At 48.7% G+C, this 26,452-nt stretch overlaps 1 long non-coding RNA gene across 1 annotated transcript in view; it reads right to left on the bottom strand.

Annotated features, from left to right (window-relative positions):
* The window catches only part of LOC136631935 (uncharacterized), an 808,093-nt gene that overhangs the window by 529,232 nt on the left and 252,409 nt on the right, over positions 1-26,452 (bottom strand). The gene's annotated exons all lie outside the window — the stretch shown is intronic.

Below are 26,452 nucleotides of genomic sequence, written 5' to 3'. Positions count from 1 at the left end.
AAATTTGGTCTCGTCATTAAGGCGCAAACAGACTTGGCCACTAAGGGGTTAAGAAGAAGGATATATACATGAAACAGAAGAAGCCTCGGATTCTTTTAATATTAATTTTCCCAGGAAACTCTTGATCCCTTTTTCAAAACCTACAACTGCTATTTGTCAACACGACTGCCTAGACAGAGGAACAAGCAGAGGTGCATTTGTAAGCGAGATGGTCACGCCATTGTGAATTGTTAAGTGTCCTTTGAGCAATGCCAGGCCTGCTGAGTCGGTAAAGGGACAGTAATGTGTATAAAAAGTCTTCTATATGTTTAAAGAGGGCGGAGAGACCCTAATGATATTGCTGAGTGCTAAAACTGTGTTGCAACGTTCTGAAACTGCTAAATTAAAGAGACAGTCCTGCTAGTTCAACTGCCAAGTAAAGACTAGAGATGAGCGAGCACCAAAATGCTCGGGTGCTGGTTACTGGGGACGAAATTATCGCGATGCTCGAGGGTTCGTTTCGAGTAACGAACCCCATTGAAGTCAATGGGCGACCGGAGCATTTTTGTATTTCGCCGATGCTCGCTAAGGTTTTCATGTGTGAAAATCTGGGCAATTCAAGAAAGTGATGGGAACGACACAGCAACGGATAGGGCAGGTAAGGGGCTACATGTTGGGCTGCATCTCAAGTTCACAGGTCCCACTATTAAGCCACAATACCGGCAAGAGTGGGCCCCCCCCCTCCCAACAACTTTTACATCTGAAAAGCCCTCATTAGCATGGCATACCTTAGCTAAGCACCACACTACCTCCAACAGAGCACAATCACTGCCTGCATGACACTCCGCTGCCACTTCTCCTGGGTTACATGCTGCCCAACCCCCCCCCCCCCCGCACGACAGTGTCCACAGCGTACACCAAATTGTCCCTGCCCAGCCTTCAGCTGCCCTCATGCCACGCCACCCTCATGTCTATTTATAAGTGCGTCTGCCAGAGGAAAAGCAGGTACACACTGCAGAGGGTTGGCATGGCTAGGCAGCGACCCCCCCATAAAAGGGACGGGCCGATAGTCCACAATGCTGTACAGAAGCAATGAGAAATCCAATCCTGTGCCACCTCCATCTGGAGCTGCACACGTGGGCATAGCAATGGGGAACCTATGTGCCACACACTATTCATTCTGTCAAGGTGTCTGCATGCCCCAGTCAGACCGCGGTTTTTTATAAATAGTCACAGCCAGGTCCAACTCCGCAATGGGAATTCCGTGTGCACCCACAGCATGGGTGGCTCCCTGGAACCCACCGGCGGTACATAAAAATATCCCATTGCATTGCCCATCACAGCTGAGGTAATGTCGTGCTTAATACAGGTGGGCTTCGGCCCACACTGCATGCCCCAGTCTGACTGGGGTTCTTTACAAGTGGACAGATGTAGGTTAAACTCCGTTTGCACCTACAGCATGGGTGGCTCCCTGGAACCCACCGGTGGTACATAAAAATATCCCATTGCATTGCCCATCACAGCTGAGGTAATGTAGTGGTTAATGCAGGTGGGTTTCGGCCCACACTGCATGCCCCAGTCAGACTGGGGTTCTTTACAAGTGGACAGATGTAGTAACAACTCCCTGTGGACCCACAGCATGGGTGGGTGCCAGGAAGCCACCGGCGGTACATAAATATATCCCATTGCAGTGCCCTACTCAGCAGAGCTAACGTCAGATACAATACAGGTGGGCTTCGGCCCACACTGCATGCCCCAGTCTGACTGGGGTTCTTTACAAGTGGACAAATGTAGGTTCAACTCCGTGTGCACCTACTGCATGGGTGGCTCCCTGGAACCCACCGGTGGTACATAAATAAATCCCATTGCATTGCCCATCACAGCTGAGGTAATGTCGTGGTTAATGCAGGTGGGCTTCGGCCCACACTGCATGCCCCAGTCAGACTGGGGTTCTTTACAAGTGGACAGATGCAGTTACAACTCCGTGTGGACCCACAGCATGGGTGGCTCCCTGGAACCCACCAGCGGTACATAAATATATCCCATTGCAGTGCCCTACTCAGCAGAGCTAACGTCAGATACAATACAGGTGGGCTTCGGCCCACACTGCATGCCCCAGTCAGACTGGTAATATGTACCTTAACAGTAACCTCGTTGGTGGTAATGTGGTGGTGACTGCGGACCTGGTAGCGCGGTTTTATGTAGTTGGTTTTCGGAATGTGGCCAGGATTAAGTGGGCCGTGGCGGGGGGATGGCGGTGGTGCTCTCTTGTTGTGTCGTTAAAGGTGAAATTCTTGGACTGCCACCAGACGGACCAATGCAAAGGTATTTGCCAAGAATGTTTTCATTGTTGGAGGAGGAGGGGGATGTTTTGGAGGCACTATGTGTCCTCTACACGTGTCCGTGGTTATATGCACCTTAACAGTAACAGCGTTGGTGGAAAATGGCCTCGCCGCCATCATGTCTTTGTGAAGCCTCTGTTTCCACACCCCAGTGACATACCATTATCAGCGGTATAGGCAGAGCCCAGAATTATTAACATTTCAGCGGTAGCATTAGGGATAGGCCCCACTAACATATCACTAGCAGCAGTATAGGGGGAGCGCAGTCTTAGTTCCATGTCAGCAATAGTAGCTCTCAAGACAGGCCCCAGTAACATTCCCATTGCAACAGTTTAGGGAGATAACAGTCTATTTCACATTTCAGTAGCTGCAGTATAGACAAGGCCCCAGTTACATTTATGTAGCTAAAGTGTAGGCCAACCCCACACACCTTTCTGTACCATGAGTGCAGGCGAAGAACATAGAAATTACTATGATTACACTGTAGGTGAGGGCCCAAAAAAATTGGTGTACCAACAGTACTAATGTACCTCAGAAAAAGTTGGCCATGCCCAACCAAGATGGCAGGTGAAACCCATTAATCGCTTTGGTTAATGTGGCTTAAGTGGTAACTAGGCCTGGAGGCAGCCCAGTTTAACGAAAAATTGGTTCAAGTTAAAGTTTCAACGCTTTTAAGAGCATTGAAACGTATAAAAATTGTTTAGAAAAATTATATGAGTGAGCCTTGTGGCCCTAAGAAAAATTGCCCGTTCGGCGTGATTACGTGAGGTTTCAGGAGGAGGAGCAGGAGGAGGAATATTAGACACAGATTGATGAAGCAGAAATGTCCCCGTTTTGGATGGTGATAGAGAACGATGCTTCCATCCGCGGGTGCAGCCTATGTATTGCTTAGGTATCGGTGCTGTCCGCTGGTGGAGAAGAGAAGTCTGGGGAAATCCAGGCTTTGTTCATCTTGATGAGTGTAAGCCTGTCAGCACTGTCGGTTGACAGGCGTGTACGCTTATCTGTGATGATTCCCCCAGCCACACTAAACACCCTCTCTGACAAGACGCTAGCCGCAGGACAAGCGAGCACCTCCAGGGCATACAGCGCGAGTTCAAGCCACGTGTCCAGCTTCGACACCTAGTAGTTGTAGGTGGCAGAGGCGTCACGGAGGACGGTCGTGCGATCGGCTACGTACTCCCTCACCATCCTTTTACAGTGCTCCCGCCGACTCAGCCTTGACTGGGGAGCGGTGACACAGTCTTGGTGGGGAGCCATAAAGCTGTCCAGGGCCTTAAAGAGTGTTGCACTGCCTGTGCTGTACATGCTGCTCGATCTCCGCACCTCCCCTGCTACCTGGCCCTCTGAACTGCGCCTTCTGCCACTAGCGCTGTCGGATGGGAATTTTACCATCAGCTTGTCCGCCAGGGTCCTGTGGTATAGCAACACTCTCGAACCCCTTTCCTCTTCGGGAATGAGAGTGGAAAGGTTCTCCTTATACCGTGGGTCGAGCAGTGTGTACACCCAGTAATCCGTAGTGGCCAGAATGCGTGCAACGCGAGGGTCACGAGAAAGGCATCCTAACATGAAGTCAGCCATGTGTGCCAGGGTACCTGTACGCAACGCATGGCTGTCTTCACTAGGAAGATCACTTTCAGGATCCTCCTCCTCCTCCTCCTCCTCCTCCTCCTCCTCCTCAGGCCATACACGCTGAAAGGATGACAGGCAAGCAGCATGGGTACCGTCAGCAGTGGGCCAAGCTGTCTCTTCCCCCTCCTCCTCATCCTCCTCATGCTCCTCCTCCTCCTCCTCAACGCGCTGAGATATAGACAGGAGGGTGCTCTGACTATCCAGCGACATACTGTCTTCCCCCGCCTCCGTTTCCGAGCGCAAAGCATCTGCCTTTATGCCTTGCAGGGAACTTCTCAAGAGGCATAGCAGAGGAATGGTGACGCTAATCATTGCAGCATCACCGCTCACCACCTGGGTAGACTCCTCAAACTTTCCAAGGACCTGGCAGATGTCTGCCAACCAGGCCCACTCTTCTGAAAATAATTGAGGAGGCTGACTCCCACTGCGCCGCCCATGTTGGAGTTGGTATTCCACTATAGCTCTACGCTGCTCATAGAGCCTGGCCAACATGTGGAGCGTAGAGTTCCACCGTGTGGGCACGTCGCACAGCAGTCGGTGCACTGGCAGATTAAACCGATGTTGCAGTGTCCGCAGGGTGGCAGCGTCCGTGTGGGACTTGCGGAAATGTGCGCAGAGCCGGCGCACCTTTACGAGCAGGTCTGACAAGCGTGGGTAGCTTTTCAGAAAGCGCTGAACCACCAAATTAAAGACGTGGGCCAGGCATGGCACGTGCGTGAGGCTGCCGAGCTGCAGAGCCGCCACGAGGTTACGCCCGTTGTCACACACGACCATGCCCGGTTGGAGGCTCAGCGGCGCAAGCCAACGGTCAGTCTGCTCTGTTAGACCCCGCAGCAGTTCGTGGGCCGTGTGCCTCTTATCTCCTAAGCTGAGTAGTTTCAGCACGGCCTGCTGACGCTTGCCCACCGCTGTGCTGCCACGCCGCGCGACACCGACTGCTGGCGACGTCCTGCTGCTGCTGACACATCTTGATTGCGAGACAGAGGTTGCGGAGGAGGAGGAGGGTGCTTTAGTGGAGGAAGCATACACCGCCGAAGATACCACCACCGAGCTGGGGCCCGCAATTCTGGGGGTGGGTAGGACGTGAGCGGTCCCAGGCTCTGACTCTGTCCCAGCCTCCACTAAATTCACCCAATGTGCCGTCAGGGAGATGTAGTGGCCCTGCCCGCCTGTGCTCGTCCACGTGTCCGTTGTTAAGTGGACCTTGGCAGTAACCGCGTTGGTGAGGGTGCGTACAATGTTGCGGGAGACGTGGTCGTGCAGGGCTGGGATGGCACATCGGGAAAAGTAGTGGCGACTGGGAACTGAGTAGCGCGGGGACGCCGCCGCCATCATACTTTTGAAGGACTCCGTTTCCACAACCCTATACGGCAGCATCTCAAGGCTGAAAAATTTGGCTATGTGGACGGTTAACGCTTGAGCGTGCGGGTGCGTGGCGGCGTACTTGCGCTTACGCTCAAACACTTGCGCTAGCGACGGCTGGACGGTGCGGTGCGAGACATTGGTGGATGGGGCCGAGGACAGAGGCGGTGAGGGTGTGGGTGCAGGCCAGAAGACGGTAGTGCCTGTGTCCTGAGAGGGGGGTTGGATCTCAGTGGCAGGTTGGGGCACAGGGGGAGAGGCAGCGGTGCAAACCGGAGGCGGTGAACGGCCTTCGTCCCACCTTGTGGGGTGCTTGGCCATCATATGTCTGCGCATGCTGGTGAGGCTGTTGGTGGTGGCTCCCCGGCTGATCTTGGCGCGACAAAGGTTGCACACCACTGTTCGTCGGTCGTCAGGCGTCTCTGTGAAAAACTGCCAGACCTTAGAGCACCTCGGCCTCTGCAGGGTGGCATGGCGCGAGGGTGCGCTTTGGGAAACAGTTGGTGGATTATTCGTTCTGGCCCTGCCTCTACCCCTGGACACCGCACTGCCTCTTGCAACCTGCCGTGCTGCTGCCCTTGCCTTCCCCTCTGAAGACCTGTCCTGAGTAGGCGTTGCAAACCAGGTGGGGTCAGTCACCTCATCGTCCTGCTGCTCTTCCTCAGAATCCTCTGTGCACTCCTCCCTCGGACTTACTGCCCTTACTACTACCTCACCGATAGACAACTGTGTCTCATCGTCATCGTCCTCCTCACCCACTGAAAGGTCTTCAGACAGTTGCCGGAAGTCCCCAGCCTCATCCCCCGGACCCCGGGAACTTTCCAATGGTTGGGCATCAGTGACGATAAACTCCTCTGGTGGGAGAGGAACCACTGCTGCCCAATCTGAGCAGGGGCCCGGGAACAGTTCCTGGGAGTCTTCCCGCTCCTGAGCATGTGTCATTGTAGTGGAGTGAGGAGGCTGGGAGGAAGGAGGAGCAGCAGCCAGAGGATTCGGATTTGCAGCACTGGACGGCGCAGAACTGTGGGTGGACGATAGGTTGTTCGAAGCACTTTCTGCCATCCACGACAGGACCTGCTCACACTGCTCATTTTCTAATAAAGGTCTCCCGCGTGGACCCATTAATTGTGCGATGAATGTGGGGACGCCAGAAACGTGCCTCTCTCCTAATCGCGCAGCAGTCGGCTGCGATACACCTGGATCAGGAGTTCGGCCTGTGCCCACACCCTCACTTGGGCCTACGCGTCCTCGGCCGCGTCCACGTCCTCTAGGCCTACCCCTACCCCTCAGCATGCTGTATTACCAGTGATTTGATTTCCCAGCCAGGAAATAAATTGGCGCAAGCCTGCTGTTAAACTTAGCTGGCTGTGTATGATTTTTGTTTAAGTTCTCCACCCAGCACACACGTACCCAGAACTCTGAGGACTGTCAGAGGCAGGCCAAATAGAATTTTTGCCCTTTTTTTTTAAAGGAAAGGCCCACTGCCTATATTCAATCAATAAAATATGTCTTCTGGCCCTGCCTACACAGTTCTGTCCCTGGAGTATTACTGCAGGGCGCAATGCTCTGCACGGCCGATTTGGGGAAAAAATGTGCAACACTGCTAACAGCAGCCTCCACAGTACTGCACACGGTTAGATGTGGCCCTAAGAAGGACCGTTGGGGTTCCTGAAGCCTACACTAACTCCTAACACTCTCCCTGCCTAACCACCACTTCTGTCCCTGTAGTATTACTGCAGGGCCCAATGCTCTGCACGGCCGATTTGGAAAAAAAAAATGTGCACCACTGCAAAAGGCAGCCTCCACAGTACTGCACACGGTTAGATGTGGCCCTAAGAAGGACCGTTGGGGTTCTTGAAGCCTACACTAACTCCTAACACTCTCCCTACAGCAGCTCCAACATGATACCACTGTCCCTGATCTCTGTCACAACGCATCTGAGGCGAGCCGCGGGAGGGACCGACTTTTATACTCGGGTGACACCTGATCTCCCCAGCCACTCACAGCAGGGGGTCGTATAGGGCTGGAACATCACAGGGGGAAGTTGTAATGCCTTCCCTGTCTTTCAATTGGCCAGAAAAGCGCGCTAACGTCTCAGAGATGAAAGTGAAAGTAACCCGAACATCGCGTGGTACTCGTTACGAGTAACGAGCATCCCGAACACCCTAATATTCGCCCGAGCATCAAGCTCGGACGAGTACGTTCGCTCATCTCTAGTAAAGACTATTCCTGTTTATTCTGAACCATCTCTAATTCCAACTGCTTGTGGGGGGCAGAACATATAAGAGGCTAAACATATAATAGTCAGTTGTAGCAGCTTCAGAGATTGAGAGCCCCGTTTAGGCTAAATCCAACACGAAAAGTACAATTGGAGCACATAAAATCCTGTGCTTCACCTGTACTTGCTGCAAAATTGTTATCCATGTACAGTTATGCTGCATGTTTTGTGGCTGTGTGGCACACTGCTGCACTACAGATGTCCTGTGGAAACCCAACCTTATAGGCTCAGGGAACTCTAGATATCTATTAAAAATGTCATCTGTCATACTAATAGAGTGACTAATAGATGCAGAAATACCCTCTACCTGGATATAGTAGGGTTGTGCTCTGCTAATAAAACCACTTATTTTCTCCCCCCAAAAAAACCTCCCCACCACCAACTCCTTAAGCACTTTACTTAAGCCGGCTGCACACTGCAGGGCCGGATTCCACATGCAGAATCCCACAGCAGAATCCGGCAGAGGTCTCATCGCTAAACCGTGCGCTAATATTTCCTGGGCCACTGCAGACCATTTCAGCTATACCGTTCTATGTGTGCAGTGGATTAGGCAGAAGTCTCATCGCTAAACGGCACGCTAATATTTCCTGGGCCACTGTAGACCATTTCAGCTATACCGTTCTATGTGTGCAGTGCATTAGGCAGAAGCATCATCGCTAAACGGCACGCTAATATTTCCTGGGCCACTGCAGAGCATTTCCCAGATACCATTCTCTGTGTTGGGTGAAGTAGCCTCAGTTATCAGCACTATCCACTGGCTTTAGAGTTTTCTGCCCCTGTGCAGATCGTCTCACAATACACTTTCCTTGGGTGCGGTGAAGTAGCCGCAGTTATCAGCACTGTCCACTGGCTTTCTAGTTTTCTCCCACTCTGTGAGTGGTAAATGACCCCTAGGTATCAGCGCAAGACAGCGGTTTAATTTTTTCCGGTCACAGCATAGAGCCTCCGATATCTACAAGTCTTTGTGTGCGGTGAATTAGCCACACTTCTCAGTGCTATACAGTGGGGTAATTTACTTGGGCCCTGCTCTATTCTTAATCCGACATGATGAGAAATAGGGGTAAGGGTCGAGGACGTGAACGCGGGTGTCCAAGTGAGGGTGTGGGCACAGGCCGAGGTCCTGGTCGGGGTGCATCACAGCCAGCTGCTGAGGGATTAGGAGAGCGCCAAGTCCATATGCTCCCCAGCTTCATATCACAATTTGCGGGTCCGCACGGTAGACCTTTATTACAAGCAGAGCAGTGCAAGCAGGTCCTGTCGTGGATGGCAGATAATGCATCCAGCAATGTATCAAACCCCCAGTCTTCTACGCAGTTCACTACTCCCGGCCTAGGGACTCCACCTCTGAAGCCTCTGGCTGCTCCTCCTTCCTCCCAGCCTCGTCACTCCAGGAAAATGACAGATTCTGAGCAGGCAGACTCCCAAGAACTGTTCTCGGGTCCCTGCCCTGAGTGGGAAAAACGGTTCCTCTCTCGCCTGAGAAGTTTGTCATGACCAATGCCCAACCTTTGGAAAGTTCCCAGTGTCCAGGTGATCAAGCTGGGGACTTCCAGCAACTGTCTCAAGAGCTTTTTGTGGATGAGGATGATGAGACACAGTTGTCTGTCAGTGAGGTAGTAGTAAGGGCAGTAAGTCTGAGGATTCGGAGGAAGAGCTGCTGGACGACGTGGTGACTGAACCCACCTGGCTTGCTAAACCTACTGAGGACAGGGCTTCAGAGGGGGAGGCAAGTGCAGCAGCAGGACAGGTTGGAAGAGCAGTGGGGTGGTCAGGGGGAGAGGCAGGCCCAGAGCCAAGAATCCCCCAACTATTTCCCACAGCACCCCCTCGTGGCAAGCCTGCTTGTAGAGGGCTAGATGTTCAAAGGTGTGGATGTTTTTTTTTTTTATTTAAATTCTTTATTTATGGTAATAACTTGGGTACAAAAAGGAAAAAGGGGAGGGGATGCAGAAAGTACAGCATACAGTAGTTTGTCTTCATATAGTATTAGCCATAGCAGTTTGGAGAGATAAAACCAGATACAAGGTGAAGGAAAAGGATAGGGATATGGAGATGAGGTCAAGCACAGGAGAGGGAGGGGGGGTAAGGGAGTAACAGGATCAATCTTCTGTAGACTTTGCTTTATGATCCGAATCGAGAGGGGTTAGCATGTGAAGCACTGAATTACAGTGGAGAAGTTGGTAGGCTACTACAATCCTAAGTGTAGGATTATTTGTTCCTGTAGGAGTTCCATTTATTCCATTTTAAAGTATTTTTCTGCCTCTCCTTCTTGCAGATGTCTGGTTCTTTCAAAGCTATTTATTAGGCTGACCTCGTTCAACCATTCATAAATGTTGGGGGGGGGGGGGGGGGGGGTCTATATCCTTCCAATGTCTTGGTATTAATAATTTTGCTGCATCTAGAAGAAATGGAAGTAGTGGGTTTCTCCCTTCAGGCGGCCTCATGGGGAACATGCTTAGTAAAAGCATCTTTGGTGTGAGCTTTACTTCGAAACCCAGAATTAATTTTAGAATCTTCTGTATTTCGTGCCAGAAGGGGATTAAAGATGGGCATGAGAATAAGATATGCGAGAGAGATCCCACTGCATTAGAGCATCTCCAGCAGGTCGGGGGATATTTCGGGTCAATTCTGTGAAGCAACTCTGGGGTCTTGTACCACCTGGAAATTATTTTGCAATTCAATTCTTGGTATTTTACTGAAAATGAGCTTGAATGTGAATTATTTAAAATAATTTGGATTTCCTCCTGAGAGAATGTAACGCCTAAGTCTTTTTCCCAGCTGGGGATATAGGAGGGGATCTCCTTGTTATGAATGAGTGTATTGTATATTTTGGAGGTTATCCCCTTAAAGGGGCGATATGTTTTGAGAAGTTTATGGGAAAGTAGGTTGTGATTGGTGCTGAGAATATCCGGTTGAAAGAGGGAAAGTGCCTCTCTGATTGCGTTGTAGTCCTAAAGTTGCAGTTGCGGCATGCAGAGTAAGTTTTGGAGGTCTTGGTACGGAATAAATGAATCGTTACAGAACAGTTTCTGAGCAGGCATATGATGGAGATTTGGGTGTTGTAATAGGTAGTTTTTGAGGCGCTTCAGTTTATTTGGTAGTAGATTTAAAAAAGGAGTGTAACCGCTAATGTTGGGTATAAAACCAAGTTTCTTATTAATTTTGTGCCAAATTTTAAAGGAAATTGCGGTGAGAGGGTTAGTGATTCCTTTTAAAGGGGGTTTGTTGTATGGAGTTTTCCATGGTAAAAAATGGAGTTCCGTCTCTATCGGGTGGCGCTCAATTTGAGTCCACAGTTTATTGTTTGATGGATGTATAAGTTCGAAGGTACGGGCTAAATGTATTGCATTATAGTAATGTTCAAAATCTGGCAGACCAATACCTCCTGATTTTTTATGTTTTATAAGGGTTGAATGTTTTACTCTGTGGCTTTTCTTTTGCCAAATAAATCTGGATATTAGACATTTCAATTTGATAAAGAAGGGCTGAGGGATCTCTATGGGGAGCACTTGCATCAGGTAGAGAACTTTGGGCAGGACTATCATTTTAACTAAATTTTTCCTCCCCAACCATGACATCTGGAGGGTTATCCAGGCATCTAGATCTTTTTCAATTTTATCTAGCAGCGGTACAAAATTTAGTTTGTATAGGTCGGAGAGTGAAGGCGATATTTTGGTTCCCAGATATGATATATGGGAGCATGTGTTTCTAAACGGGGATGTCTTGGAGATTTGGGCCCATGCTCTTTTCTCTACCTTTATGTTGAGAAGTTCAGATTTTGAAAAGTTGAGTTTGAAGTTTGATATTTGTCCAAATAGGTCGAATTCCCTCAGAAGTAGTTTGAGGGACTGATGTGGGTTAGAAATAAATAGCAAGATGTCATCAGCAAAGGAGGCTGTTTTGTGTTCCACTTGTCCGCATTTAAGGCCCGTAATTTGTGGATTTTGCCTTATTCTCTCCAAGAACACCTCCATTGACAACACAAATAGAAGAGGGGAGAGCGGACAACCTTGTCTTGTACCGTTCACAATATTAAAGGCGGACGAGAAGCTTCCAATGATTTTGATTTTGGCCGAGGGTTTTTTATACAGTGCCATAATTTTATCAGTAAATTTGTCGGGGAAGTTAAATTTTTGTAGAGTCAGTTTAAGAAATAACCAATTAACCCTATCAAAGGCTTTTTCTGCGTCGGTTGTAAGTAACGCTAGGGGGGTGTTGGTATATTTAGCGTGGTGTATCGTGTTGAGAAGTCTGGTGGTGTTATCTTTTGCTTCTCTAAAGAGAGTGAAGCCCACTTGCTCAGAGTTAATAAGATTTGGGAGTAGGAACTTGATTCTATTGGCGAGAAGTTTAGCATAAAGTTTGATGTCATTATTAATTAATGAAATTGGCCTATAGCTGCTGCAGAGGGAGCTGTCTTTCCCTTCCTTGGGGATAAGGGAGATGTGGGCAGTAAGGGCTTCTTTTGGGAAATCATTTGTGGCATTAATGTGGTTAAAGTACTTATGCAGAACTGGGATTAAAGTATCTTTGAAGGTTTTGTAGTAAGAAGAACTGAACCCATCCGGGCCTGGGCTTTTACCTTTGGGAAGGGCTTTGATGGTGTCCTCTATTTCTTCTAAAGAAATTGGGCTGTTTAGCGTTAGTTTCTGAGAATCTGTAATCTGTGGAAGATTAATAGAGTTTAAGATTCTTTGAATCTGTTCTATTCTTTGTGTGTCTGGGTTTTCCTGGTTATCTATATTGTATAGGTCAGTGTAGTATGAGTGGAAGATTTTGGCTATATCATCTGTTGTATGATGGAGTTGGTCGTCCTTATCTTTGATTTTGGTGATGTAAGATCTAGAGTTTTGCTTTTAACCAAGGAAGCTAGTTTTTTTCCACATTTATCTGCTAAAGCGTAGCGCTTGAATTTAGCATAATAGAGGTATTTGTCAGTGTTTAAGTTAAGCAGTTGTCTTAGCTTGGTGCGAAGATCAAAGAGGTCTTTCTCTAAATGGCGGTAGGTTGTTTTTTTTATGCTGTAGTTCTAGTTTTTGGATTTGTTCAATAAGGTCGATTTTCTCTAGGCTGTCGTTTAGTACCCAGTTGGTTGGGCATCTTTTCTTTTTTGTAAGGAATAGTTCAAGAGAAAAGGGAGCGTGATCTGAGAAAAGAATTACGTCGTAAGCAGATCTAGTCACTGAGCCAAGTAAGTGGTAAGGGATATATAGATAATCAATTCTGGAATATTTTTTATGCACGGGTGAGTAGAAAGAGAAATCTTTTGTGGCGGGATTGCGTATCCTCCAAGGGTCGACTAAATTAAGATCAGACAACAATTTCTTATTTTTTTCCAGGTTAGAATAGGATATTGAGGAAGAGCCGTTTGATGTGTCGATTGTGGGTTGGAGGGGAACATTAAAGTCCCCGCCTACGAATAGCTGGCCCTCTTTAAATTTTTCTAGTTGGTCAAAAACTTCAAGGAAGAAATTAACTTGGTTGTTGTTTGGCGCATATATATTAGCTAATGTATATATGTTATCATACAGTGTGTCTTTGAGGAAAACGTATCTTCCCTCCGGGTCTGATTGGACGTTAATGACTTGGAAAGGCAGATTTTTGTTTAGGACGATTGCAACGCCTCTGTGCCTTTTAAGTGCAGAAGAAGAAGCGTTGTACCATTTGGTAAATGTTTTGTTTTTAGACAGTGGAGTATAGCCCTTCTTAAAATGCGTTTCCTGGAGGAATGCAATATCTGTTTTGTTTTTTTCTAGGTGATGGAGAATTTGGGATCTCTTATGGGGAACATTGATGCCTTTAACATTAAAGGTGGTGATTTGTAGTTTAGCCATTAGGGTCTATGAAAAAAGCTGTATGGTGTATGTTAGGGTCAGCAAAGTTACTTAGAATAGGGGGGGGGGTAACAAGGGGGTAAACATAACAATGTTTCATCATTCAGAAAGAAAAAGGAGATTAAGAAACAGATAATTGGGGACTTTTTGCAGCTGAGCGGGAGTATATGGGCAATGCCCACTCACCCTCAGGTTCAAAAGCAAACAATCAAAGTTTGTGGGGGGGGGGGGGGCGCAAACAAGAAAGGGGGATTATACAGGATCCCGCACTGGCACGCGTCAGTAGGAAGAGCTGAAAGGACCAAAACAGGTTTGTTCCCACCAGATCTCCCAGCGTAATCGAAAAAAGTACAAGAAAATATGAACATGAACAGACAAATTACAAGTGAGAGGTAACAAGAGAATCATACTTATCTCCTCAGAGGAGAATAGGGAAGTAATGCAGTATGAAAAGTCCCATCTTGTCAAGTAGCATCGGGTGGAGGGCCTCTTCTGGGGGACCTGGTTGGGTCCGGCTCCAATCTTCTCGATTTTCTGGGTTTATTTGGGGTAACTTGGGACCAAGAGTCCATCCTGGGAAGAGCGGGAAGAGCTAATGAGTCCTCTGCAGATGTCCAGTCTGAAATTTGAATGTGGGAGAGATTTAGCTTATTTAGGACCAGAGGGAGATCCTCCGGGGTTTTAATGACCCAGGTTCTGTTTGGGCTAGAGATTGCCAGTCCGAACGGAAAAAGCCATTTGTGTGGGATGCTTTTGTCTCTCAGTTCCCTTGTGAGAGGCTGTAGTTGTCTCCTCAGGTCCAGTGTGAGCTTGGAGAGATCTTGGTATATTTGAATTTCGCTGCTGTCATATTCTATTTTTTTTGCAGATCTGGCTTTACTGAGGATTTCTTCCTTGGTTTTAAAACTTTGTAGGCAGCAGAGGATGTCTCGGGGTCTGTCTGACTTTACAGATCTGGGCCTGAAAACCCTGTGGGCTCTTTCCAGGCCGCGGTCCGTGTATTCGTCTCTTTCCAGGAGGCTATTGAAGATCCGGTGGAGAGTGATGGATATCTCTTTGTCGGGAACAGTTTCCGGGATTCCACGTAATCGGATATTGTTGCGTCTAGAACGGTTCCCCAGATCGTCTATATGTATTCGTTGGAGATATAGTTCTTTGTGTTTGTCGATTAGGATATCTTTAACTCTTTCTGCATGGTTAATAATTTTTGAGCAAGAGTCCTCTAGGGTGTTGATTCTAGCATGTACTTCTTTGACATCTTTCTTTAAGTCAGAAATCTCCTCCTTCACCGTTTAGGTGAATTCTTTAAATAGATCTTTGATGCACTCCTTAGTAGGCAGTGCCTTGATGTATTTTTTTTTTTTTTTTTAATTTTCAATTCTTTATTCAAATCTTTTTCAACACAGTAAACAAAATCAGACCCTGGACAATTTTCGGTCTGGTACAGTACACTTTTGTAAACAATTCAACTTTCCAACAAATGCGTCACGGGTACTGAGCATGTTTATATCTATGGTCCAAAACAAGTCTCGGGTCTATCAGAATGAAGTAGCCAAACGCACGGCTTTTCTGGTCAGGGGACATTCAAAACATAACATATAGCTTTTCATACCCCTGCCCCGGACAACTTCAGGACGCGAACCATGCTCCCCCAGGATAGATAGACATATCTAACCTACTAGGGGGCACTGTGCTTATACAAAACTGTTGTCCTCAGAATTTTCCCGGGGGGGTCAAAATGATTTAGCCTAACGCACGGCTTTGTATCTCACATACAATGTAGAACGCACAAGACACTTGACATAGGGTAGGGGGGTAAGGGAAGGTAAGTAGGGGGGGGGGGGGGTGTCCTAGTAAAGGTGGTACCTCCAAGTTTGCCTCTCGTGGGGAAGTTCTTAGAAGTTTTTCTCTCGGTCACCCGATGTCTCTGAAGTCGGGAGGATCCGATACTCAAATCGGGCACTCCTCCCTGGTAAGTCTCGCACTGGGTCCTCTTCAACGTCCGGGGTGTGCTCTCCCAACGCGGCATAATACTGAGCTCTCCGCCGGGATGAGAACTCTCCCCGAGGGGAGAAGGTAAGAATGGGGGCCTGAGGATACCTCTTCCCGGAACCAGTGGGGGGGGGTCCTCCCCCCTCAGGGAGAGAGGCCTCGTATTGGGGTTCAACAGATGCGCTTCCACCACTCCCATTCCTTTGTGAATTTCTCGTGAGTGTTTCTTTTCCAGCTAGTGAGTTCCTCTAGGTTGTAGATCAGGTCAACTTTGTTTTTCCATTGGGTCACGGTCGGGGGCAGTTTTTGTAACCATAATGTCAGGATGAGGGCCTTTGCTGCATCTATAAGCAGGGCGATGATTTTGTCTTTCAAGGGATGGAAGTGCGGTGAGGGCTTCCACAGAAAGATTATCTCTGGTGAAAGCTTAAAGTTTGGTCTGATGCTTTGTATGGTGCACTCGATCTCTCTCCAGAACGGGACAATAATCGGGCAGTCCCACTAGATGTGACGATACGAGCCGCCAGCAGCTTCGCAACGCCAACATCTGTCGTGGGTGGCGAGCTTATGTTCATGCAGCCATTGTGGAGTTCTGTACCATCTGACTAGCGCTTTGTAGTGAGTCTCTTGCATTGTCACGCACGGAGAGAGACCGAACGCTAATTTCAGAATGAGTTTTATTTCCTCTGCGGGGAGGGAGGTGTTTAGCTCCAATTCCCACGAGGTGAGAAACGCGGGCTTGTACCCTATAGGAGGGTCGATAAAATTTCTTTGTGCTTTCGTTATTTGTTTCTTTTTAGGGGCGCCTTCTACGAAGAATTTCTCGAAGGAGGTAGAAGGTCTGGTGGACCTGTGCCTCTCCAGGAATTCCTCAGTGGCTTTACTGATGTGCGCTTTATGTAGGAACGAGCCGTGGAGATTCGCGGTCAGGGTCTGCCCCGCTTCCCACGGACTCTGATCACATAGTGCCTGGGCGTCTGCTATTTTGGTGTCTGCGAGACCCGACCAGATGTTCCTGATGTTTGAGTCCGTCTCCCTGCCCAGTATGTTACATATGGTGCTCAGAGGTGCTATTGGAGAGGGGACGGGAGCCAGGCTGGGCCTCAATGTATCCCAGGTCTCACAAAGGGCCCTCAGGAGGGGGTTGAATTTCTTGGCGATGTAGTGGTGTCTGCTGGGAGACCATAGATCCTCCACCATGGAATTTCCATGTGCGTTGGCGGCTAGTTTTTGTAAGATGGGGTCTCTCGTTGGGTGCACTAAGTCTAGCCAGTATGTGAGCTGTATGGCTCTGTATATGTTGTGTATGTTTGGCAGATCTATCCCTCCTTCCTCTCTTCTTTTGGAGAGTAAACTAAGTGCTATCCTAGGTTTTTTCCCCTTCCACACGTATTTTGAAATTAATGTATTGAGGGCCCGAAAGAATGAACCCGGTATATGGATCAGGAGCAAGCGTAGTTTATATGTGATTATGGGAATCACGTATGACTTAATAATATTCTTCCTCCCGAACTATGACAAATATGGTAGGTCATATGTGTTGAGTAAGTTCTTAGTTTGTAGCAGGAGAGGCAGGATATTAGTTGTGTAGAGGTTTTCTATCCTCTTGGTGATTTGTACACCTAGGTATGCAATTGAGTCCTCTTTTCAAGTGAATGGCGATACAGACCTCAGGGTGCTGCTATATTTCAGTGGGACAGAGACATTCAGAATCTCTGATTTTGTGAAATTTATTTTAAAGTTTGACATCGAGCCGAACGTTTCTAGGCCGGAAATTAGCGCGGGAATTCCTAATCTTGGATTAGTTATAATAAACATGATATCATCGGCATAGGCCGCTAATGATAGCCTGTGTCGACCTAGCGTTAGTCCCTCGATGTCTGGACGCCTTCTTATGTCCTGGAGCAAGGGTTCCAATGCTAAGACAAAGAGGGTCGGGGATAACGGAAACCCCTGACGCGTCCCGTCGCTGATACCCAAGGGGCCGGGAAGTTAAAGTTGAGGAGCACCCTCTCTAGATATGTCCAATTGACGCGATCAAACGCTTTTTCTGCGTCTGTACTTATCAGGACTGTAGGGATTTTGTGCGTTTGAGCAAACTTGATTGCGTGTAGGAGTCTGTGGGCATTATCTTTACCTTCCCTTCCTTTAATAAAGCCTGCCTGTTCCTTGTGTACCAGCTTGGGGATGTGATCCTCTATTCTTTTGACCAGAAATTTTGCCCATGATTTCACATCAATGTTTATAAGAGAAATTGGTCTGTAGTTTGCGCAATTTTCTGGGTCTTTGTCCCCCTTCTGTATGAGAGAGATGTGAGCTTCTAAGGCCTGTTTAGGGAATGTCTTCCCTCGTAGGAGTGAGTTAAAGAGGTCCTTTAGTCGCGGGATGAGTGTTAATTTGAAGGTTTTGAAATATATGTCCGAGAAGCCGTCAGGGCCGGGGCTTTTACCCGATGGAATAGATGTTATAATGTCCTCTACCTCTTTGTCCGTAGTAGGCGTCAGGAGGGATTGAGCGTCCGTCTCGCTTAATTTGGGAAGGTCTATTGTCCCTAGAAAGGCATTTATCTTACTTATTTGTATGGCTTGTTCTGCTGGGGTTGGCTGTTCTTTCAGATTGTATAGTTTGTTGTAGTAATCGTGGAACACTTTGGCTGTCTCCTGGGATGATTTCATTACTTTACCCGAGTGGTCTTTAATTGCACTAATCTGATTTCTGGTTTTGGCTTTTTTTAAGAGTGTCGTCATGTATTTGCTTCCTTTATTCCCCTGTATGTATACTGTCTGCTTGAGAAAGAGATGTTTCCTATTGAATCTGGATTGTAATAGTCGATTCAACTCCCTGAGCTTTTCTGTTAGATCGTCTAGGTTGCTTTTAGCTAATGAAAGTTTAGCGGTTTTTTCGAGTGACGCGATTTGGGAGAGTAGTGTGTCTATCTCTTTGTTTTGCTGCTTTTTACGCCTAGAGCCCAGGGCAATGAAAATGCCTTTCATATAGGCCTTATGGGCCTCCCATATCATGGGCGCTCCGAGGTCGTTCTCGCCATTCAGTCGGAAGTATTCCTCAAGGGATTCAGTGAGCTTTTGTCTATCTTCTTCCCTATCTAATAGGGAGTTATTTAGACGCCAGGTCCATTCTCCCGGGCCCCCATTTGCGATTCTAATGTCTATATGGATAGGTGCGTGGTCCGATATAGAAATTACCTCTATTTTAGCTCGCATTACCTGCGGGAGGAGGGTTGCAGAGGCAAAGAGGTAGTCTAACCGCTGGAAAGAATTGTATTGTTGTGAGAAGTGAGTGTAATCCCTATTCAGGGGGAACAATGTGCGCCAGACATCGACCAGTCCTAATTCCGCTACTGCTCTGATAACCTTGCTGATGCGTCCCTGTGAAACCTGGGATTTACCCCTGGAGGAATCTAGGAGGGGATTTAATGTTATATTCCAATCTCCTCCCAATAAAATCTCCCCATTAGCGAACTCTTTAAGAATAGTGACCTGTTTATGGAGCCAATCCGTTTGATGGGTATTGGGAGCATATAGATTTGCTATAGTTACTTTGACTCTATTAATGGAGCCCTTCAGGATTAAGGCTCTCCCTTCGTGGTCGGAGTATTCCGCTGAGAGGGTGAAATTTACCGACTTATGGAAGAGAATTGAAACCCCTTTGGAGGCTGAGGAAGGGTGGGAGTTGTGGAAGGCATGTGTGAACTGCTTGCCGGGAATGGAGTAGTGTTTGCCTCCCTTAAAATGGGTCTCCTGAAGGAGTACAATTTTTGACTTATATTTTTTCAGTAATTGGGACACTTCGTACCTTTTCCGCGGCGTGTTGAGCCCCCGGACGTTGAAGGATGTACATCTTAGCTCGTCCACGTGCGAGGTCATACAGAGAAGAGCGAAGATGTCGTATCACTGAAAGAGAGATTGAGAGGGTAAGGGTCTGCGGGCTCAACTACGGCTTTTTCGGGAAGCAAGAGACTTCTGCTGCTGTCAGCCCTGTCGTTCCTCTTACTTCCAGTCGGCTTCTATGGGTCCAGGCGGGGCTTCGCAACGGATGTGCGTTATACTCGTACCTGAGTAGTGCAATGAGGTGAGGCGACACGAATGGAGGTTGGGTGTTCCTGTAAAACAGGTAGGACTTATAGGGAAGAGGGATAGGGAGGTGGGTTTAGACAAAACAACAAGACAAACAAATTTGTTACAGTAAACTTTTCTCTCACTATGCGAGTGAGAGACGGACGTGCTCTGCGAGAGACTTATATACGTCCGTTCTTAGGAGGCAGTGTAAAAAAGGCAGACGGGCGCCCCTTATCAAAAAGGGCAGTTCAAGAAAACAATCGTGGACAACCAGGTAGCCCCAAGCTCCTCGACGAAGCGAGGAGATGAAAAAAGAACATAGTCTCTTTTCTCGCCGGGCAGTCCTGGGCGAGTCACAGGTGTTTCATGAGCATGCTCATGCTACAGTCCTCTTTTTTCGCCAGACACAACTTAAATTCAAGGGAAGGTGAGGGTCATGTTCCTGGACAAAACCATCAAGTATCTGTCTCCATGGCCTCCTCTCTTGATTTTTTCTTCGTTTTATTCTTAGGCGATTTTGAGTGGGTTACTACACTCCAGTTCTCCGTGGTCGGCAAGCGAGGGAGGGAGGGGAAGTCATGCAAGGGGAGCCAGTTAGGAATGTCTATGGGTTGAAGGTCTAGTAATTGCCAGCTGTTGCGTAGGTCATCGGGAGTCCTAATGTTGATTCTTTTCCCCCTGTGGGTCACCCCCAGGCCAAAGGGGTATAGCCAGGGGTACCTGATTTTTTTTGCCTTCAGGGCGTCCAGCAGGGGTCTCAGGATTCTACGTTTTGCCAGCGTTGTGGGGGAGAGGTCCTGGTAGATTTGAATTTCCGCTCCCTCGTGGCACAGGCCTCTCTGATTTCTGGCGGCATTCAGTACAGCAATAGCATCTGGGTATGCTAGCAGCTTGCAAATTAAGTCCCTTGGCGGGTCCCCTGCCGCTGGTGGTGGGCATAGTGCTCTGTGCACCCGCTCCACAGTAATGTTAGCCGCTCTATCTGTGCCCAGGAGTGTAGAAAATATCTCCATAACCACCTTATGGAGGGCCTCCGCCGCCCAGTATTCGGGGACCCCCTTAATACGCACATTACTGCGGCGGCTGCGGTTTTCCAAGTCCTCCTGCTGTAGCAGAGCTCTATTTAACTGCTGGTGCTGTGCTTGGAGAACCTGAGCTATTTCAAGGGAGTGTGAGGTAATGACTGCCGCTACCCCCTCCAGATCCTCCACTCTTCTGCCCATATGTCTGACTTCCTCTTTTATAACTGTGAGGTCTGCTAGAACGGGGCTCATGGCTCTGGCTATCAGGTCCCGCATAAAACTCCTAGAGACCCCCTGCTCTTCTTCTCCCTCTGAGGATGACTCACCCCCTCCTGTAGTCCGCGGAGTCAGCTCGGCTGCCGGCGCCATTTTGCCTGGAGCGCGGGGAGAACGGGCGGTTCTTTCTCTGAGGTATTTTTGTAGGTCCGCTTGCACCCGAGGCGGGTTAGGCGTTCCTGAGGACTCTCCGCTCCTCTCCCTTGTCAGTTTGCCCATTTTTGCTAATGATAGCTGCCGTGGGGTGCCTTCTCTCCTGCCTCAGCGACGGAGCAGCTCTAACATGCGGCCATCTCACTCCGCGGTCAGTCTCCGCCCCCCTGATGTATTTTTTTTATATCGGAGTTGGAGGTTATTAGTGTGTCCTCTTCTGATTCGCTATCTGAGCCTTGTAGGGAGGCATTGTGGTTTGAGTTATCTTCTTCTGGAGACATCTGTTTGGGTTGTATTGTAGAAGGAGTGTTTTGGCAGGAAATTCCAAAATTTTTTGCTAGAGCTTGGGATCTTTTGGGAGTCTTGAGGTCCTTGGCGTTGCTATTAACTATATGTAGGAGGAGGAGGAGTAGGATAAGGTAGTATTCACATATCGCGTTTTATGGCCACAGCATTTTTTGATCTTGTTTTTGAAAGACTGTAAAAGATGGTTATATTGCAATCTGCCACTAGGTGGAGTGGGAGTCCAATTATAGTATTACTGAGGGAGTTGGGCAGCTCTGATGTAAAATGGAGTAATCACTTGGGTAGGGAGATTTATCTTGGGTGTACGGCAATACTTTTCCTCTCTCTTTTTTTTTTTTTTTTTTTTTTTTTTTGAGCCAAGGCTTTTTTCTATTGAGGGTTTTGTGATGTCAGCTCTCTCAGGAGGCTCTGAAGCTGTGCCCTGTCGGGGGGATTTCGGATCTTGATAGAAGGGTAGTTCGTGGTGTCCGCTGCAACCCCGTGTCTTTGGAGAAGGGCTCCCTGTCGGGTGACTATTCTCCCTGTCGCTCTCCTGTTATGTACTCGCTGTCTCCGTGCGGCACTGCCGCAAACCTCCGATCAGCGGCAGTGTGTAGGGGAAGGCTCTGTTATAGTTAGCTGGAGGGGATGCGCATAATACAGGGTCTCCTCTAGTGAATGAATTGAGTCTTTGCTTTATTACTTTGATTGTTTGGGAGGGTTCAGCCTATTATCTTTGGGGCTGGTAATTGCTGTGTGCTGTTGGCTGCTGTAATGCCTCCAGTAGCCCGGAGCAGGGCTTGTGTCTTATGCAAATGGCGGCTCCACGTGGCTTATAGATAATGGCTGCAGTCTTTATCTTTGCCCTCTCCCTGTGCAGGTGTTATAACGATAGGGAGAGGTGACAGCACGCTTTGCATAGACCTCCTTCGGTCTCTTTCTGCCCTGTAAGTGACAGCTGCAGCTACACAGGAACTGCTATCACCACGGGCTCCCTCTCCTCCTTCACCCCTCCTGCTCACCAGTTCCCGCGCTCCAGCTGTTCCAGATCCCGGCACTGCAGGGGGCTCCTCTGCTCTGTCTCTTCAGCCTCCTCTCTCTCTTCACCTGCCTTCTCAGGCTTCCCCTCGGCAAGCACCAGAGAGAGCCAGTGGAGCTCCATCCAGCAGCAGTAGCGTCCCTGCCTCAGCGCAGCCCGTGTCTCCGGAGGTCACTCACTGGCAGCTGTACCACCCCGAGCCTGGCGTCCCTCTCCTCCGGTCAAAGTCGCCTCCGGAGCCCGCAGGGTATGCAGAGGTATGTTTAAACGCGATTTTTAGGTTTTCTTCTTGTGTTTTTTTAAATAAAACATAGGATGTCCGCGGGAGCTTAGCTCAGATAAGTCCGGCCATCTTGCTGACTAGCCACGCCGCCCGGTGTGGATGTTTTTTAGTAAGAGTGCGGACGACCGACGAACAGTGGTGTGCAACCTGTGCCGCACCAAGATTAGCCGAGGAGCCACTACTACCAGCCTCACCGCCACCAGCATGCGCAGGCATATGATGGCCAAGGACCCCCCAAGGTGGGACAAAAGCCATTCACCGCCTCCGGGGGACACCACTGCCTCTTCCCCTGTGCCACAACCTCGCTCAGGAGTCTAGTTTACCAGTTTGGTGCTCTTTCTGTAAAGAGCCAAAATTTGGAGGAACCACAATTTGGCTGAGCTGCTGTATTGATTGGCCAAAACATAAATCCTGCCTCCACAACATGATGGCTATGATTGGTTCTTGAGCGCTGTTCAGCCAATCAATGCAGCACTGAATGAACCAATCACAGCCATCGCATTGGTTCATTGAGTGCTGCATTGATTGGCTGATAAGCGCTCAAGAACTAATCAGAGCTATCGTGTTGTGGAGGCGGGATTTATGAATCCCGTAACCAGGAAGCAATCTTTTGTGGGCAGACGAGGACTGCAGGAAGCCAGTCGGAGCTCCGGGGAGCAGCAGGAGGGAAGTGAACTGAGCTTCCTAGGTAAGTATAATAAGACATCCCCCCAAAATAGGACCTAGTGCCTTTTTTGCGACAAAAATGAATAAAAGATAGGGGGAAACACAGCATCAGCCCTTGTCAGCAACAGTCTTCTTCACAGCTCCTCTTCAGCCTAGTCGGGCAGCCGATGACATCACCCCAGGCGCAGGCTCGGTGTTGGGACCTCTTTCACCGGCCTCCTGCCACTCTGGGACCTGCCCCTCTTCTCCCCACTGGACAGATTCGCCAGTGGCTCTCCTGGTCTACTTGTGGCTGGCGGCTACGGTGCTGTTCTGATGCTCCCACTCCCAGCTCCACGGATTCCCACCTGACATCAATTCTGGTACGTCACACAGGTCAATGATTCACTTTTACATGCTGCAGACTCTGTCCCAGAGGTTACCTGGACCTAAGTCTTTAGTGAGGATTGTCCCTTCTTAGAACATTTTCATATTGACATCCTAACTTTTTTTAAACCTTTATTGACTTTGAAGGTCCTAGGACATCTAAAAGTGGAGGTGGGGGGATGTGGTTTGTGCATGGCGGGGTGAGATGTAGTTTCTGTGAGCTCCCGCTGTACTCACCTGTTCAGCGACCTTGGGCACCAGCAAATGGCTCGAAAGAGACTCCAGCAGCAAGTGATGGAGAAGCAGAGGGCAGGCACGCCTGAAGCAGCAGTAGACAGAAGAGACAGTGGGGCAATGGAGCACTTTCTCGGTGTCCCATGCTCGGCGGCATGTGGTTCCAAGATGGTGCCTGCTCCTTTGGGACCTCATGAGAAGGAGGCTGTAGCAAAGAGACCAGAGGCAGGAGGATCCCCAGCAGGTGCATCCAGAGAGGAGCCAGAGAGGGGTTTTGCCATGCAAGGCTTCCTCACACAGGGCTGTACCACACAAGGTGTTGCAGGATCCAGCAGTCTCACGTACACTGGACAATGAGTAGCGCTGAAAACAACTTCCCTGCTCATCTGAATTACCCCCCCCCCTCCTCCGGCCAATGAGATGCAGTGCAGACTCCTGATAGTAGCTGTAGTCCCACTTGGGACATGATACCATTACCCTTGGCTGGCTCAGTTAATTATCATGCAGGAAATAAAAGGGAAATGTTGTCCCTCACTGCCAGGAGGGAGGAAGATATATGAACCATCTAACAAGCAGGAACTTGATTTGATCCACAATGAGGTGCACCAGATAGGCCACAGGCTCCTTCGGGTAGAAGAAGCACAGGAAGGGACAGTGGCTATTTTGGAGTTCCACAGACAAGCCATACAAGCACAGGCAGATCAGATTGCAGGCCATACTTTGCATCTGGATGACCTGGAAAACAGGCATAGAAGAAATATTTTGTGCATTAGGGGCCTTACTGAAAAGATTGAGGGAAATTTGTTGGAGCCCTGGGCACAAGCTTTATTTTTACGTTTATTGGGCTATTCACCTGATTGCGCTATAGAGATTGACAGAATTCACAGGGTGCTGGGTCTCAAAATGTCTGACACTAATCATCCAGAGATGTAATTTTTTTTACAGGGACAAAGACGCCATACTCTGCAAAGCCAGAGATGCAGCAGATATCCTTGTTAATGAGGGCAAACCAATCATCATCTTGCAGGACCTGGCATGTCATACGCTCCACTTACGAAGGGCCTTGAAGCCTCTCCTGATAGCGCTCAAAGATCAAGGAATATAGTACAGATGGGGCTTCACATTTTACTTGTTGTCCAATAAAGATGGCAAATCAGTTGTCCTCCACACTCTGGTGGATCTCCCCAAGGTTTTGGGGGTGTTTGAGCTACCGATGATTCCACTACTTGGGTGGCCTGTGTGCCCAACCCTTCTCACCTCCATGTCACATGATCAATGGCAGGTGGCTCAGTCCAGATGACAATGGGAGTGCCACAGGGGAAGCATACATACTACCTGAACTTGAACATTTAGGCCCAGAAGGGTCAACAGAACTCTCTTTATTCAGACTCTCAGTCCAGCTGGTTTAGAGGCTATCGTTTGGGGGATGTGTGAAGTGGGTTGTCTTCCCCTCTTCCGCCACTTCTGGGAAGGGAATAGACAGTGGGAGGCTGCAGAGATATGGATGGGTCTAAATTTCACATGTTGGACTTTGTTATGGGGGTCTTCTGCCCATGCGGTTGAGGTGTTTTTTCGTATAGTTATATCATCAGACTAAAGAAAGACAGGGGCTTCTCTCCCAGCTAGGTCTCTTAGACACATGTAACAAGGCAATGCCCTCGGACCAAAACACTGTTGAGATCGTTCATAACAAGCTCCTTATCTTACTAGACCAGGCCTCACTTTTTACACATATGGTAATAACTGTAGTAGGGCAGTTATGGCGAACCTTTTAGAAACCGTGTGCCCAAACTGCTACCCACAACCCACTTATTTAGCACAAAGTGCCAACAAGTCAGGCTACGGGGCTTATCATGACGTATGATTTTACCCCCGTCGTTCTAAAAAGGACATGGCCACTTCAAAATAGACATGGTGCAGATTTTAACTGCTTTTTGGATGCGAAAATACTGCAGAATGTCCTCAGCGGAAATTTCTGTGGAAAATTCTGCAGCATTTCCACATCCAAAAAGCAGTCAAAATCTACATTCTGTCTATTCTGAAACAGCCCCGCCCATTTCCACCACATGTAAACATACCCCAGTGGTAACAGCGACACCCCCCAGCAATAATCGTGACATCCCACAGCGGCCCCCAGAGTAATAGTGACCCCCGAAACCGGCCCCCTAGCAGTAATAATAGTGACATGCCCCCAGCAGTTATAATAGTGGCAACCCCCAGCAGCCCACAGCAATGATAATAGTCACACCTCCCCAGCAATAATAATTGTGACACTCCCCCCCAACGGCTCCCAGCAGTAATAATAGTGACAGCCCCCAGCGGTCTCCCAGCAGTAACAATAGTGACACCTACCCAGCAGTAATATTAGTGACACCCCCCAGCGGCACCCCAGCAGTAATAATGGTGACACCCCTTCCAGTGGCCCCCCAACAGTAATAATAGTGACACCCTCCAGCAGTAATAATAGTGACACCCCCCCAGCGGCCACCCAGCAGTAATAATAGTGACACCCCCCAGCAGTAATAATGCCCCCCCAGTGGTCCCCCAGCAGTAATAATGCCCCCAGCGGTCCCCCACAGCAGCAATAATGCCCCCCAGCGGTCCCCCAGCAGTAATAATGCCCCCCCAGCAGT

The sequence above is a fragment of the Eleutherodactylus coqui genome, chromosome 6 (genome assembly GCF_035609145.1).
Source record: "Eleutherodactylus coqui strain aEleCoq1 chromosome 6, aEleCoq1.hap1, whole genome shotgun sequence".
Lineage (NCBI taxonomy): Eukaryota > Metazoa > Chordata > Amphibia > Anura > Eleutherodactylidae > Eleutherodactylus > Eleutherodactylus coqui.
This window is presented reverse-complemented; position numbering and strand designations above follow the sequence as displayed.